We start from the raw sequence: 18,030 nt of genomic DNA on the forward strand, positions 1-18,030 counted from the left end.
TGTGAAAAAAATGGAAAAGGAATTGAAGGATTGCTGAGGAAGAAATTAAAAGAAATAATTTTCCAATTTCTACTTCATGTAAGCTTTCAACTTCATTTATTCTATTGTTCACAATAACACATCCTGAATAAGTACAAAACGCTTTATACTATAGCACAAAGAATTGTCTTTCGAGATAAAACAGACCAATGATCAGCTAAGCTATACAAAGTGAGTAGCTTTTTTGTCTTCAGTATCTTTTGAGCTCTCTGAAGAACAATTGACAACCATGCTCATTTAAACATCAAATTTTCCCCAGATTATAAACTACACACTGCAGGTAAATTCTCATGACATTCCTACTTCCAAATCCTTTGAAGATAAACTATTCATGTAAACAGTTCTGGTTATTAACTCCAAAGTTATTTTTGTCAAACATGACTTCCTAAGGTAACTGCTGATAACATCTGTTTAAGACAAGCTTTATTTAGCTTTTTCCTTCTCAATTACAGTCAGTAAAATCTCAACCTGTTTAATACCCTAGCCACGACTGCAACATTCTAATTGCTAACGGCTGATGTCGTAATTATCACTTATTTTTACTTCAGGGCCTTCCTATTTACTTTGGAAACTCAGTTGCTTCATGATGCTAACTAGTTCTGTGATTAACCCTCAACTCCCCAATGCTCAGTGCATATCACATGTTAGAAACTTAGTCCACAGAATATAACTTCAAGTCTTTATCTTTCATGTAATTCACCATACGACACCACCACAGAATTTTCAAGATCCTTATTTTCACATAAGCTTTGAATTGTACCATTGATCTGCTTTGTTCCCCATACATTTATTTACTTGAGCAAACCTGGGAATTGCTGAATTAACTAACCACATAACCACAGAAAAACTTTTTAAAAGTTCTCTTCTATATTCTGTAGCACGAGTTGTAACAGGGCTATGCATAAAAATAACTTCAAAACCGCGGTAATACTTAGATCTTACAGAGTAATACACACTCCAAGCCTGTACACTGGGGCAACTTGCAGAGCAGCAAGTTACATCAGTGTACAGTGGCAGTAATATGCACTATTTACAAATGCATTTCAGTTGCTTGCCTCGGTTACTCCCAAACTCTCTCTCCACATCCGTCACCATCTTGGCTTGGACATCTTTTTGTCAGGCCTCTGCCAGGTCTAAATCCTGGAACTCCATAACCAACAATTTGGGAGTCAACCAGAGTACAGCCATTCAAGGAGTCATCTCACCATGACCTCCTCAACAGGAATAAGGGAAAGCCAAGAAGTGGAAGTATTGCCAGTCACACTCACATTCAGTAAAAGAATGAAATAAAATTGGATTTGCTTTTATATATTTATTCATGTTAATATCTGCATTATAATAGCACAGAGCAAATTTACTTCACTAAACATTTAATTAACAGCCCCAGTTGCAGAATCTGTCCTGTTTTAAGCAACACCTTAAGACTGGATCCTGCCAGAATTGAATACACTGTTTTTACTACACCTTAAGTAATAATTTGACACCTCCCACAAAAGTTGCCAAGCTCTGTACTCCCTCATAATATATCCACTGTGTTGGAGATGCAATAACCAAGACATCTTGCAGAATTGAAGTGGTGGCTGCATTTTCTGCTGTGTCTCAAATTTAGTTTTCTTTCATCTTCAAGCATTGAAGTCAAGACTTCATAAATGCAGTGTAATGCACAACCAAGCACAAGGACAAGGGCAAACTTTCTTTTCATGCCACCAAAGTTCTCAAACTGCAGCTGGGTGCATGCACCGACACACACCAAGTGTGCACGTCCCAGGTCTGGAGAGCAGGATACGAAGATGCTGTTTGAGGCAAATCAGTCTTCTAGGCTGCAGTAACCAAAAGTTTGCTCTAAATTTGCAGTAATTTTCACAAATTATTCTAAGTCGAATCTGGAAAGTTGCCAGGTATGCTTTTCTTTGCAAGTAATACGCGCAGTCGTTTCATTTTATCATTGCATTTATGGGATAGTTTCCTACTCATCATTAAAGTTAATGGCCTGGATTCTGCAGTCAGCAGCGCTTGCAATGACGTTCATTGCTCATTAGGCTGATGCTTGCTCATATAATTTCTGTGTGCTTATACACAGCAACTTGTTGAAGCTGGTAGTAGATAGGAGATGTGGTAACTAGGCGACCACATCATTGGCTAAGAATCTCCTCAATCCATCAGAGTGAAGAACTGTTAAAGGGTGAAGTTGAAACCAGGAAGTGAAGGTTATAACGGAGAATTAATTTAGTGCCAAACCATATCCACAAAGCAAATTAAGGATACCAAAAGATGGGACACAGACAGAAAAAAAACTAATTTAGTTTCAAAATATCCACCAATAATTAAATCTGAGGGAATGAGACCCTACACACGTTGAAGTAAATTTCAGTGCAGTCAGTTTGTTTAGTAGCATGTGAAACTCCTCACACCATCAAAAATACACTCACATGCAATCACTACTTTTTTTATTTAAATGGGTATCCAGTGGCAAGTATTGGAACTACATGTGCATTCACATGTCTGAGTGCCAAGTTGCACAGAGATATCAGTATTATATGATGAATGGCAGAGCAGAACGATTCAAATGGACAGAAAGAAATTAAAAATTTCAGTGTTTAATTGTGCCTATGCAAACGCTGGAAGCTGGCAAATGATTTACACCTTAAAATGTTGAACTCTGATACCTTCATCATTCTTCTCATTGCAATGTTTCTGCTGCAAATACATTGTGATGCAGTTCATTAACTAAATGTATTGCAACACAGGCACCCCTTGGCTACTGCAAACCTTTGTGACATTGGCATCTTCAAAGGTAAAAAAAAGAACTGCATGTAGTAATGCAGACCTTGGAAAATCATTGTTAGCTTATCTAGATTTCTCTATCATCTGGAAAGCTTTCAAAGCAACTCACCATGTAGAATATCAAAGGGCTGTTGAAAATCGACAGGACAGAAAAGCTAGGGTCTACATCAATGGAATGCAGTCTGTAGTGCAAATCCTTTTAGAGTTCAAAAGTTTCAGCTTTCTCTTCTCAATTTGATAATTGGAATGATACAACAACTTGATAAGTTAGTACACAAACCATAATTCCATGATAATGAGGTAAGTGTAAATTTTGGAATTATCACTGTCAGTGGCAAAAGGCAGTAACAATCACAAGCACAGGATATTACCACAAGTTGATTCTTCAGAAATACCAGGTTATCTCACTGGGATACAATCACAGTGGAGGCACCAATGAGAAAAAGTCATTTTGTCAAATTGATAGAATCGTGACATTGAGTGCCTTCTTTTCCAGTCGAGTTCAAATAATCCAATAATTGGGTTAATATTCCAATGCATATGTTAACTTTTCATTATCAGAAGCCTCTAAAATGAATGTCAAGTCACTTAAAGCACCAAATGTCAATATCTAATTTAAGAAAATAAAAAAATTACATTAGGAACGAAGCACAGTTAAAAGTAAAAGCATACAAAAATAAATGAAGTAGAAAAGGTTTGGCTGAAACTGATTTTTGAACTGGAAAAATGGCTCCAGAGTCAGTGCACACAAAGTAGTGGTAAGAATAAACATGCTTTTACTCTGCAACCAGCGATCCAAGATTACTGGCTGCACTTTGGGTTCCAGCAGGCAGAATCATGTTATTACTTCTTAACTTCTATCTGGCTGGAACATCAATGACCCTGCTCTGAGAAGAGCTCTGTGAAAATCTGGAACAAGATCGGACAGGAAATAAAAATAAATTTAAATGCAAGCACAAATGGAAGAATCCCTTTTCCAAATATTTAAATTAAGGCCCCTTGAATACTTTGTAACCACAGCCAAAAGGAGGAATACGTGAACCTGGTTTGATGCAGTACTTCACTCAAAGTCATGTCAAAATAGTGTAACATCTCTGTTCCTGCATCAGGACCTGGCCATGTCTCAGTCGAGGTTCACATTGCAAGCTTAGAGCTCATTTACATTAGAAACAAACTCACACTGATGCAAACATCATATAATTGTCTGTGTTTATTGTGTGTTTTACGATTAGCCTCAGTAAAGCCCTGTTATTGCAATTTAACAGTTTATTTCATTGTCATAGCATGTAAGCTGTAAAACAGGTTAGTTCAAGAAATATGGTAATCTTACAGTGGCAACAGCAAGTTCTGCAGCTAAAGAGGTGCTTGTATACATTACCACAGAGAGAGGAACTCACAAAATAAAACCGAGTAAAATGGACACCAGGACACTTTAACAGATAATGTGTTTGCTTAGACAATAAGAATATAAGAAATAGGAGCAGGAGTATTCCATTTGGCCCTACAGAGCCTACTCCCACCGCTCATCAAGATCTTCCACCTCCATGCCATTCGCTTGCACCATCCCCATAACCTTTGATTTCTTTTGTTATCCAGAGATCTATCAAGCTCAGTTTAGAATGAACTCAGTGACTGAGCCTCTACATCGCTCCAGGGTAGAGAATTTCATAGATTCACCGTACTCTGTACAAATAAATTTCCCATCATCTCAGTCTTCAGTGGCTTACCCCTTATTCTGAGACTGTGCCCCTGGTCCTGGAGTCATCAGCCAAAGGAAACATCCTCCTTTCATCCACTTGTCAAGCTGTGTAAGAATTTTGAATTTCAATGAGATTCTCAATCTTATGAACTCTATGGAAAAATCAATAATACCAATATTCCTCTCTTTTTAAACAATTGCATTTTATTTCCCACAGCCTTGCTAACAAAGTGATGAACACTGAGCAGAACTGTGACTTTCAAGTACTAATAGACATCAAAAAACTGGATCACAATATTATAGAACTTACTTCCCCTCCCCTCGACTTCAATATGAAATGTTTATAGCAGCCTAAGGAAAGACCTTCAAATTCTGCCTAGAAAAGAATTCAAATGAGCCCTTTGGATTAATACTGGAAGAGCAGCATGATATCAGCTTTACAACTGTGAAGACTTATACCAGATTAACTGTGTGGACAAGCAGCTACAGATAGGTTAATGCATGCTTTTATTTTCATGATAAATTGAGTTTTCCACTTAAAGCCTGCACTAGTTCAAATTTTAAAACAAAAAGTCATCAGGATGCAGGACACAAGTTTCAAATTTTCACCAACGCATGTGATACATCACTTAAGGGACAGAAATGGTTTTCTAGTACTTTGTCTGACCTCTGCAGATACTTTCATTGATTAAAGGATTGCCTGTCCAATTCGAGACCAATAAACATCATTATTTAGAAATTGGAGCTCCCCTCTGGTCATGCACTAAACATGAGCTGTGCGTAAATGTTATTGCTCACTTAGATCTCCCAAAAAATTGAAACATCGGGCAAAAATTTCTTGAAGTTAGTGCACATCGATTATTGCACACCGATTTATGCAAAAAACAGGAGCTATGAGGTTTCTGTCGGGAGCTGTATGGAGCACTTTCAGCTGCTCTACTGCCCACTAGGAAGGTGGTTAGGCCTTAAAGAAATGGCTCCATGGCAGCCACAGGATCAGAAGCAAACAAAAAAGTTGCCATGGAAGGAAGGTTTGGGAGAATTCCATTATATGAGGAAGCAGCAATCTCCAGTGACCGTGGCTATTCCCAGTGCAAACCAATACTCCACACTACTGCAAAGTAGAAACTTGTCAGTCTGGCCGACATCACAGGATCAGGCACTGAGCTCCACAATGTGATGTTTCTTTATATATACAGATCAATGACAAATGAATATGACAGAGGCAATGAGTCAAGCATCAACGTCACTTCAAAGACTTCTTAACATATATATTCTTGCCCATCTGCCATGGAATTTGCTCCGTGCTTCTTGCATCTAATAAACAAAGATTGCAGATTGCACCTTCATTCACCAATATAGTTTGGTTATCACAGAAATGCCCACCATAACCAGATGACATCATTAACTGCCCAACTGATCACAGGCAAATAGTGGCTGCACTAAGGAGAATTGCAGGGTTAACACATTCTAACCCATGAAAAAGTGGTCTGACACAAATATACGCAAACAGATCTAGTTTCTAGACTTACATATTTGCCTCACCAGCCTTTATGAGTCATGCCTGATATCACAGGACAATTTACAGAAAACACTATAGAAAATATGAGAATGGATAGGAAGGTGGTAATGGATTATTTGGCAACATAAAGAACAATATTATGTTCCCTTTCCTTGAAGTATATATATCTTTGAATGCAGTCTCGAAGATATTTCAAATACATCTTTTAAAGTTTACAAACTAATTTTCTGATATACATTTGCTCTAGAGTTACCAGCAATTCTATATTTAAATTTAACCTAAAACTTTAAATGTCATCCAGAAGATTGGAAATAATGCTTCAGAAGTATTTTAAATATACTCTACTCTTGCTAACACACCTGTTTTAGATCTCAAAAAATTTAATTTAAAGTTAAAGTTAAATTTAGGTCAATCCAAACAGGATTTTTTTCCTCAACAATTTCAATTTTAGTTAACATAATTAAACTAAAGTAACATGGGGTCAAAAGTAGGCTGTAACTTAACCAGGTTCTGAATTTAACATAAAACAGTTAATAACTTTTCTTGATATATAATATTGCAATGGAGAACATTTGCTTTCTCTGTCGCTGCACAAAGGAAGATTAATTTGAATAACAAAAACACATTCAATATATGTATGGCCATTTAACCACAAATGGAATGAGAGCCTCAGCTATAATTTACGGTTCTTATTTTAAATGCATTACACTGACTACTAAATGTGTCAATTCTTTGTCTAGTAAAGTGTAAACTGTCCCCACCAGCTGCACATTAAGCCAAGAGAATATTTACCGTAATAGTCCTTTGGGCTTTTTGACCCACAAAGAAACATTGCTAAAATGACTTAAGGTACAATAACACATTTAGAATAACACGGAGTGGATTTATTCTGTTGTTCCTGATTTAGTTTTAAAGATTAAAGAATGATCAAATGAAAATAAAATTAGTGATCAACATTTGCTATGTTCATTTTATGAATACAGACTAAGACTGCTGCAGAGTAAACATGCTCAAATTATGGAACACTAGAAGCAAATCTGCCATGATGCCACTCAGTTATTTTCTTAGAACAAAGATATTTTCAACAAAGCTTTCTTGAAAGGGTAATCTACACTTAAGATATTATAGGAAATAAACTATAACATTTTGTTTTCTGAGCAAAATCAAAATCAAGTTCCAAATAGCTGTCCAATTTTACAGGAAATTTTCCAGAAGTGTGGAAACAGAATTATTCCATTTTGAAAAATTAACTGAATTCGGATACAATAAAACTGCAGTAGTGCAAAGTGTAAAAATGGGATTGTTAGCTTGAAAATACAAAAATGTACGAAGGAACAAAACACCTCTCTAATGAATCGCCATATTTTCCAGGAAGTTAATATTTAATAATGCATTTTTTAATGGAAATGCATTTTCTGGCATTAAAGCAGCTTCCATTCTCTCTCTTCAGAATCAGAATCAGGTTTACTATCACTGACATATGTTGTGAAATTTGTTGTTTTGCAGAAGCAGTACAGTGCAAGATATAAAAACATAAAAATTACTATAAGTTACAGAAAATAAATAAACTGTGCAAAAAGAGGAACAATGAAGTATTGTTCATGGGTTCATGGACCATTCAGAAACCTGATGGCGAAGGGGAAGAAGCTGTTCCTGAAACACTGAGTGTGGGTCTTCAGGCTCCTGTACCTCCTCCCAGATAGTAATAACATGAAGAGGGCACGTCCTGGGTGGTGAGGGTCCTTAATGATGAATGCTGCCTTCTTGAGGCACCGCCTCTTAAAAATGTCCTTAATGGCGGGGAGGGTTGTACCCGTGATTGAGCTGACCGAGTCTGCAACCCTCTGCAGCTTCTTTTGATCCTGGACATTGGCGCCTCCATACCAAGCGGTGATGCAACCAGTCAAAATGCTCTCCACTGTACATCTGTAGAAATTTGCAAGAGTCTTTGGTGATATACCAAATCTCCTCGAACTCCCAATGAAGTAGAGCCACTGGAGTGCCTTCTTCATGATTGCATCAATGTGTTAGGTTCAAGATAGTTCCTCTGAGATGTTGGTGCCCAGGAACTTGAAGCTGCTCGCCCTTTCCACCACTGACCCCTCAATGAGGACTAGTGTGTGTTCTCCCAACTTCCCCTTCCTGAAGTCCACAATCAATTTATTGGTCTTGCTGATGTTCAGTATGAGGTTGTCGTTGCGACACCATTCAACCAACCAACCTTCCTAAATAAAGTAGTCTCCCACATCTAATTCGGATTTACGGTCTTACAGGAAAGGTGTCAGCCTACATTGAAGATGCAGTATCAAAAGACTGTGTATTTAAGTTCTATGTATGTTTAAGTTCTACCTATGGTTGACACTACTCCTTTGTATCAAAGAAATACAACACGGCCATTGGTGAACTGTTGGGGATTAGGCATAAATCAAAAGAAAACATGACTTCCCAAAGAGTATATGGGAAATTATTTCTGGTATTCTGGATAAAATTTATCACCCTTCTGACATTAACAAAAAAGGCTGACATTTATAAAGTTCGATTCATGATTTCATGTCTCAACGTGCTTTACATCCACAGAAATAGTTTTAACTATGGCCACTGTTGTAATGGAGGATATACAACTGTCAGTGTGTGGACAGGAAAAGTATGAAATGCTTTGTGATATCCTTTGGTTGTGAAGTCTATTATATAAATGCAAATTCTTTAATTTGAATTAACCTTGCAATTTAAAAGGTGGTTTAAACTTCCAGGAAGGTGGTGTATTATTCCATGAATTATTGATTTGAATAATAGGGTGCATAGTGCCTAAAATTTTATTTTCCAAATTGCACTTTGCATAAGACTAAAGCTGGTCATGACACAAGCTCCTATACTTATTGTGGAATCACAGATTTCCCTGGGTAATTTGTTCCAAGTGCAAGTAATGAAGAGAGCATCATAACAAAGGGTCAAGCCCTCAGATTAGCACGTCAGAAAGATCAATATCCCAAGCTTGTTACCATTAGCCATTGCAGCCAAAGCCAATAAAAAAACTTACTCCATCTGATAACAAGAAAACCCTTCAAATGAAATCACCATTTTAATTTCAATCTAGTCCTTAATAAAAGCAAGAACACAGCATATACTGGACAAACCATTCTTATTCAAAAGATGTCAGAAAATGTAACTGTCTCAGATGCATATCTGGGGAGGAAGTTTCACTTTATGATTGGGGGTTACTCTGTGAAGCTCATCATCTCAGATCCAATTGTTTGATTACTTATCAAAGATTTGACCTCCTTCACTTTACAAATATATTTCAACTCCACATATAAACAGGAAATTCTCATTAACCACAGGAGTAAAACAGCTGAGACAATGTCCTCTTGACACCTTCAATATTCTTGCATCACCTCTTTCCCATCCTATAAAATGGAGTAACGTACAAACTAAAAGATTACAGTCATGAACAAACTTTGAGAAATTTGGGGGGGAGGGGGGAGGTGTTGGATGATTCAGAACAGAGTTCCAATACATTCAAGAAATGAGAGGACCATCCACTACATAATGTAGTATTCCTCCTCATTCAACTTCCGAAAACCAGAAATGTATTTAACTCATGGAGAAGTGGGATGCTGTTGCAGAATACTGACCAATTTGAAACACTGCAATAAAAATCATCATCCCAAAATCTTCACTGAAAGATAGAAATGAAGTGTAACATTTTATATAGCTCATGAATGTAACTCATGAACCAGGCAAAAATGACTCAAACGTCACCTTGAGCTTCTAAGAAAGGAATGGGAGAAATACCAAGATCCAGTTTTCTAACTTCCTATATGAGAATGCTACTAAGCCATGAAATGCACCATGCAAAATTCAAATGAATTACCTACTTATCTAACTATGGAGTTGATCATAGCATTTCCAGATATTCTATACTTCCAGGCAAGCACTTGAATTACCAAGTCATTGAAGGCTACAGACAACTTCTGAGTCACAAATTGCACATTAATGTTGTCCTCTATATTCTTGAGTCCAAAGATCTGAACAGCCACCACAGTGCAGGACTGAGGGAGTCGTGCCTTCAATCAGATGAGATATTAACCGAGGCCTCAGACGATATATCGAAAGGGTATAAAGTTTTCCACCGAACTATTTCAAAGAAGAACAAAGGACCTCTATTTACCTTGCAATCAACATGACAAAAGCAAAATTATCCAGTAATAATAATGTTGCTTTTTACATGAACTTGCTGTCCATGAATTGGCTGTCATGTTTCCTTCATCATAACCATGGTAATATTTCAAAAAGTTCTTAACTGGATGTAATGAGGCGAAGAGTCCTTTTTAAACTCTTTTTATTCATATCACTTAAGTCAAACGGTGAACAAGAAGGCTGACATAGCTTGGTTTACTCCACTTCTAAAGTATTACTGAGAAACCAGATCATCAATCTCCTTTAACAATAACGAGAAGTCCTGACCGTATATCATTCATACCATTTAGCATCTATCCTCAGCATACAGGATTTGAGCTGTAAGAAGCCAATTAATAGATTTTGTGAAATAATTGGCAACAAAGATAGCAACCCTGCTCATTGTTATTGAAAATTCTTTGATTTCAACTTCAATGCAACAATTTTTTAAAATTGCAATTGTCTCTAATAATAATCAGGAAACTTCCTAATTCAATAAGTTACACCTTTGATGCTTCCAAACTTAACGTTTTTTTCTACAATTTGATCTGTAATTGACCATTTGTACATCGTTAGTAATTTGGAAATAAGAAAGCATGAAAAAAAAATCATAGATTATAAATGAATGTTCCCTTTAGTAAAATAAATACTCAATACGTACTCCACTTCCTTATCCCTTTGTTTATCAAAGAAGATTTGTACTTTTCTGAGAAAAATAAACCAATCACCTGTCATCTCCATGATCTCTCTTCTTACAAGGACACAAGATTTTCCATTTAAATCTTATTTTAATCTAAAATATATCCAGTTATTGCATATTTTACAGAACATTAAACATAAAATATAGAAGCAACAGTAGGCTGTTCAGCCTCTGTCATTCATGGAGCTGATTTCTAGCCACATATCTCTTGATTTGCTTAATATCTAAAAACACAAACACTTTAATATACTCAACATCAAAGCCTCCACAACCACTTTGTGCAGAGAATTCAAACAATTAACTATGCTATGGGCTAAGAATTTTTTTCTCATCTCTATCTTTAATTGCTGACCACTTTATCTGAGATTGTGACTCCTGGCTCTGGACATCCCAGCCAGGAGGAACATAACCCCCACATCTCAAATACTCATTCTTTTAAATGCTGAAGTGTACTGGCCCAGAATGTTTCATCTCTCCCCACATGACCCACCTGCCAACTTATGAATCATCTGATGAACCTTCACTGCATTCCCTTATCGTAAGTATATCCTTCACTAGATTTTTTACACACAATTCCAATATGGTCTCACTAGGGCGCTATATAATTACAGCACAATGTCTCTACTCTTACACTCATATCCTATTTCATTAAAGGCCAACATACTGTTCGTTTTCTGAATAGCTTGCTGTACAAGAACACACAGGTCCCTCTGAACACCAACACTTTTTAGTCTCTCTCAGTTTAAAAATACTTCAACATTCTACTTTTTCTATCAAAGTGAATGAACACATTTTTTTCACATGATGTTCTATCTGCCAGGTCCTACCATTTCACTTATCCTCTTTGTACCCCTTTGAAACCTCTCTACACAGCACACACTGTCATCTAGATTGGTATCAGCAAATTTGGATGCAGTGATCAAGTGTAGTATTTTGAAATATTTTGTAGTATTTGGAAATACTACACTTGATCACTGCATCCAAATCATTGATACAGATTGTGAAAAGCTGGGGACCCACGTGATGAGTGATCCAATTTCAAATCCAAATTTGAAAATGACAAGTTTATTCCTATCTACAGTTTTCTGTTTACTCACCAATCCTCAATGCAGACAAAGTATATCACCCTAATACCACGCGATCTAATTCTGTTTGACAATCTCCTGTTTGGTAGCATATCAAAAGCCTTCTGAAAGTCCAGATACACCATTTTAACTGGTTTGCCACATATAATAAAATACTTCTGTTTGCTAAAACCTCAAAACAAACAGGTTTATCAAATTTACAAAGGACAAGCCAATGCTATTCAAGCACTTGTTATTGAAGTTTCTGCCATGGACACATTATTTGGATAGAACAGGAATCAAAATCATATATTTTCCAAAGTGTTTTCTTTTTGCACAACATTCCTTTCAAATCTAATTGCACACTGCTGAAGGTAAAATTAGACTATCTAGAATGTAATTTTCCTTCAGAAAAGACTTCAATAAAAAGTCTGTTCATTGATGTGTCTTCAATTTTTAACCTTGTCAAGTTTTGTTAATTCTGCTGAAAGTGGGTTTTCATGGAATAAAAGCATTTTTAATCAAAAGTTTGGCCATTAGCTTGTGAAGAAAATTTTTAAATAATGTGTAAGTAATTTAATAACCAGTACTGAAATAATTTAGGAAAACAAAAAGACAAGGACATGAAGATACAACCCTTCAAGCTTGCTCCATCATTCAGTAAAATCATTTATTTGGTCCACTTTCCCTGCTGATCAACATATCACTTCTTTCCACTCTGTCTAAAAATGTAGTAATTTTAATTTTAAATATACACAATAACTGAACAAACGCAGACCTCTGGAGAAGGAAGTACAAATTGTACAACCTACTCCTTATTTCAGTCCTAGTTGGCCAACTTGCTATTCCAAAACAGTTGCAATTCCCTCTTAATTTGGATTCTCCACTCTAACACCTCACGAACTTCTTTCAAAATTGTACATGTTTTGATGAGATCACATCTCATTCTTCTAAACCCCAGGGTATAGGCCAATCATACTTTACCTCTCCACAGTGGACAGGACTCCTATCCAAAGGATCAATCAAATGAATCCACATTCAACCACATCCAAAGAAAGTACACCTTTCCTGACAGTACTCCAGAAGTGGCCTCAAAAAAGTCCTGCACAACTGAGCTACCAACCTTGCTGCAATAAAGACTAAGATTCTGTTGCCTACCTAGCTGCTTTCTCTACTTACACATTAGCTTTAGTGAACTAGCACAGGAAGATCCACACACCAACAATTATGAATTTCAAAACATTTTCCACAGAAGTTTTTCTTCTTCCAATAAAAGTAACTTTACATCTTCTCCATTATTCTACATTTATTCACTGCTCTATGTCTCTTGGGAGAGTCTTTGCATCTTCTCCACAGCATACTTTCCCATTAAAATATATACATTAACAGCCCACTTGCTTGTAAAAGGTCCATTTAGTTGCAAGGTTCATAGAACAGCGTTGTCGGGTCTCCCTGTGTAACACCTCTTTGAAACTGGCATTTCAAAGTCGTATTCTCTATTGATGCATTGCAAGTTCTTGCAGCTTATTACATTTAACCCAGCAGGTCTGCAGCCAGATCTTAAAGGAACATGCTGCAATGCAAGGAACACTCTTTTAGCTAATAAGGACTGTTGCTGCTCTATAAGTGGATGCTGAAATAATGAGAAGGGGATGGGAAAGTGCTGACAGAGAGTCAATAGGAACTGTATAAGCCAATAAATAGAGAATGCAGCAGCCATGAGTTTCATGCCAGGAAATTACAGGGACCGCCCTGGGCTATATTCAGGTGCATTTGGTAGAAGAGTGCCAAGGAGATCTGTGAATGATTGCTTTTGGCGGCCTGCAATACAGCCAAACGCACATGGCCACTCTGCCTGCTCCTGAAGGAAAAAAGCAGATTGTATTCTTCTCTTCTTGGCTATGGAGCTCAGGTCAGTTCCCTAATGTAAATGTGAGCAACAAACTATGAAATATGGCAAAGATCAACTGGAGCAGCCTGGAATGCTCCTGAGGTCCGGAGGCTGAGAATGACCTCCACAAGCAAAGCATTCCGGACATGAGTGAGATTGTATTGAGGTCTCAGGAGGTTACAGATCAGTGAGGGCAAGGACGCAGTTTGAGTGCTGATGCTTTAAATAGCACAGTTTCAGGGGGAATGGAGTTAATAAAACCTGGTTGTTCAAGAACTGTCACTATTCAGACCAGTATGGATGAAGTCCCACGGCAGGTAAATTGTGCATGTTGTACGCTGTTGACATCACCTGGATCAAGTTTTACACTGCAATAAAAAGTGCTAGGATAAACAAAAACCCTATCCAACCTGAAGGTTGTAGAAAACACTGAGAAATGTGTGTAAGATTGCTGTGCCCTCAGGTTATACAAATTTCAACTGCAGATCACTTTGTCGAGAGTTGAGCAAATCGATTTCTAAGAGTTTGATTAGTGATACCCAACACAAAAATAGATTGAAAGCCATGATGTTACATTATGTTTGATATTTTTCTCCCACTAAATTTGAGCATTTTCAAGAAAATTGGGATAGAAATAGAGTGTTTAATCCCTGGAGGCTGTTATGGCATTTGTTTGAGAGGATGGCCAGGTGACCCAACTGCACATCCTTAGCCTTATCCCCATAATTAACCTTCATTATAAAACACTGTCAAGTTTAGATGCACAATTGATAATTGACCTCACATCAGTGCTCTACTTAAAACGTTATTTTGCTGAAATTGTGCATCCTGCAATATCTAGCCTCGATTGAAATGGATTGCCTGCTTCTGACCACACACGTTTCAGAAGATCAGCAGCATTCCTCATCTTTGGCTTCCACCTCAGTCACTCCCGGGTCTCTGGCCTCCTCCTGAGCCACTCCAGCCATCTCTGGCTGTTCTTGAAATATCCGGTCTCCTTCTCCACTTACTCTTGCAATCTAATGCAATTCATGGGAAGTTAATGTAACTTTTCCATAAAAGCTGCAATATTTTGAACATCATCCTGCAATTTACATGGGGTTTATCTATATTGTATTACTGTTTCTTGAAATATCCAGTCTCCTTCTCCACTTACTCTTGCAATCTAATGCAATTCATGGGAAGTTAATGTAACTTTTCCATAAAAGCTGCAATATTTTGAACATCATCCTGCAATTTACATGGGGTTTATCTATATTGTATTACTGTTTGTAGAAGAGGGTTCCAAGTTTCCAACGTCTTTTGCAGTTCTACAATGCTTCACTCCTGAAAGGTCTTCCTTTTACCTTTAGACTGTTCCATGCACTGGACTGTGCAAGCAGCAGCAATATTTCCCAGTCTATTAATTTCCTTTAATTGCTTTAAAACATCAAACAATTCAACTCTTAACCTCTAAATCGCAAATACTTGATCAATTAAGATCTCAAATTTTGATACTTCAATTTATACTGCTTACAATACTATTTAGCATTATGTCATCATCAAATCTGAATGCATGCCCTCGTTTTCTCCCACTGTCTAGTCATTTATAAATGTGAAAGAATAGTTGTGGTACCAACATCACTAAGCACATCCTGCCAATTTAAGTTCAAAACAGTAAATGCTGGAAACACTCAGAGGTCAGGCAGCATCTGTGGAAAGAGAAACAGAGTTAACACTTCAGGTCAAAAGATTCTTCCTCAGAACTGGGAAAGAGAGAAGAAACAGTTAGTTATAATTTGCAAAGAAGGTTGGGGAAGGGATGGGACGGGACAAAGGGAATACCAGGCCAGGGCTGCTACAAAGATGTAGTGGTTGATGGGTTAACGGCAACAACTAGAGAGTAATAAAACAAAGGAGCATAAAATGCTGTGAAATGTAGGGCTGACAGATGTGCCCAGCAGGTAAAGGTATGCTAATGGATTGGGAAAAACTGCGCCATATCACAGATGAATGGTTTATAGCAGAAATGGCCAGTTCTGACACAGAGAGTGAAAGCAAATTAACGGAGGATGTAGAGTTCAATATTGAGTGTAGAAGGCTGCAAAGTGCCTTGGTGGAAGATGGGGTGCTGTTACTCAAGGCTGCATTGTGCCTAGCTGTTACATTGCAAGGAGGGCACGGACAGATGGGTCAGAATGGGAGTAGGAGAATTACTATAGCAGGCAACAGGAAGCTCAGCATTGTGCCTGTGGACTGACTGCCAGTGCTCCACAAAGCACTCACCAGATCTATATTTGGTTCCTCCAGTGTAAAGGAGACCATACTGTGACCACTGACAGCAGCACAACAGACAGAAGAAGTGCTAGCAAATCTGTTTCTCCTTCCAGATGTTGCCTGACTTGTGAGTGTGCCCAGGCTTTTCTCTTTTTATTTCAGATTTCCAGCAGATTTTTTTTGACTGCCAATTTGAATACCTGCCCATTATCCCTGGTTTCTGTCTTCTGGCATTCAGCCATCTTCTGAGACGGATCAATAATTTTCCTAGATGGATCTTTTTTTTGTTTAACTACATGAGCTTCAGCTTTAGCAAACAGTCTCTTTGAAGAAACATCATCAAGTGCCTTCTGAAAGTCCATATAATTAACATCTACACCCATCCTATAGAGATCCCTTTTGGTTCTCACCCTGATTAACAAAGAATGTTCATTGTGTTCGGTCACTCTGTTCTTAATTACAGACTCTTATAATTATAGACTCTTCTAATTTCCTGTCAACAGATGCTCGCCTAACTGATCTTTCACTCCCTTGTTTCCCTCTATTTTCTTAAATAACAATGTGTTGTATCCAATTTTCTCATCTAATAGAAGAGTCTCCAAATCAAGAGAAATTTAGTTCATGCAATGACAAAGTTCCCACTTTAAACATCCAGGGACATAAAAGACTTGGCCCTAAGATTCTCCCAGTTTTTAATGTCATCATTATTTTTTTTTAAATGTTAACTTTTGTGAGCCGATGCCCCGATTCAACATTTAATTCCTCAGAATGCTATCTTCTTTCTTTAATGTAAACACTGTCACAAAGTAATCATTCAACCCTAATCATAGCCCCCTTATCATTCACAATATCAACATTTCTGTGTTCAAGAAACCCATATTGCTCCGAACCTTTTTTTCTTAATATAGTCGTAAAAATTGAGTTTGATTGTAAGAATTGTTCATTGGTGTTCATACCACTTGCAAGTTTTTAGAATACTCCATCTTGTGGATCTTCCCAACTGCATATTCTTTTTATCTCCCAATTGTCAAGATCCACAATACTTTTTGCATTTTGTTTTCTTTTGCTTTTAACCTTAAGTGTTCCCTACCTCTACTCATCAAAAGGTGTTTCTTTTGACGTCGGGATCTTGCCCCTTAAGGGTATAAACTGTTCTCACATCATGTTAAATTACCTTTTGAAAATCACCCACAGGAAACCTGCAGTGTTGTGGTAGATATACCCAGTTTACCATGGACAGCTACTCCCTCAACGCACGGAAAACAGCCACCATCCCCATCTGTGATCTAAGTGGTGGTTTGAAGTTTCTCATTTTTGAATGGAACATATTGGGGTCAATATTAAATAAATGTTCATGCACAGTGAACTAAATCTGGGTTATCATGCATTACTAACTCTGACATGCTTCCTTTTTAGTTCCAAGGTATATTGTTGCAGAAAACTATTCTGAACATACATCAGAAATTCCCTGTCTTTTGGACTTGAGCTGGCAATTATTCCAACTCACACAAGTTAAAATCCCCAAGTAAAACTTGTCTTTACCACATGCTTGTTGAATTGCTGATCCTATAGACAATATCACTGCACAGTTGCAACCAGGAAATTTAAAGTAATCTCACTATAGACTTAAATCCTATTTTTGTTTCTAATTTCTACTCATAAATTCTCCATTCTGATATACCTCTCATGATATGATCTCACCATTTATGTACTTTCTTGTGTAATTTCTAAAGACACTCCTCCTTATCTACAATTTGCTTATCTTCCCAGTATAAGCTCCATTAGATTGCAGGCATTTTGCAAACATCTCTCAGTAATGCCTCTCTTGATTTTATGTATCTTTTTGTAGGCAATTTTCAAAATATTAAGGATATTACTGTGGAACTAAACTCTTCTTAT

General features: G+C 37.3%; 1 protein-coding gene across 18 annotated transcripts in view; it reads right to left on the reverse strand.

Annotated features, from left to right (window-relative positions):
- chl1b (cell adhesion molecule L1-like b) overlaps nucleotides 1–18,030 on the reverse strand; it is a 689,122-nt gene that overhangs the window by 664,297 nt on the left and 6,795 nt on the right. The window contains exon 3 of one of the 18 annotated variants that reach the window (XM_052017109.1): nucleotides 4,551–4,627. The exons of the other annotated variants lie outside the window; for them this stretch is intronic. The gene's annotated coding sequence lies outside the window, so the exon portion shown is untranslated. The remainder of the gene's footprint in view (nucleotides 1–4,550; nucleotides 4,628–18,030) is intronic. 18 annotated transcript variants of the gene reach the window in all.

Source organism: Pristis pectinata, chromosome 6 (assembly GCF_009764475.1).
Source record: "Pristis pectinata isolate sPriPec2 chromosome 6, sPriPec2.1.pri, whole genome shotgun sequence".
NCBI classification, from domain to species: domain Eukaryota; kingdom Metazoa; phylum Chordata; class Chondrichthyes; order Rhinopristiformes; family Pristidae; genus Pristis; species Pristis pectinata.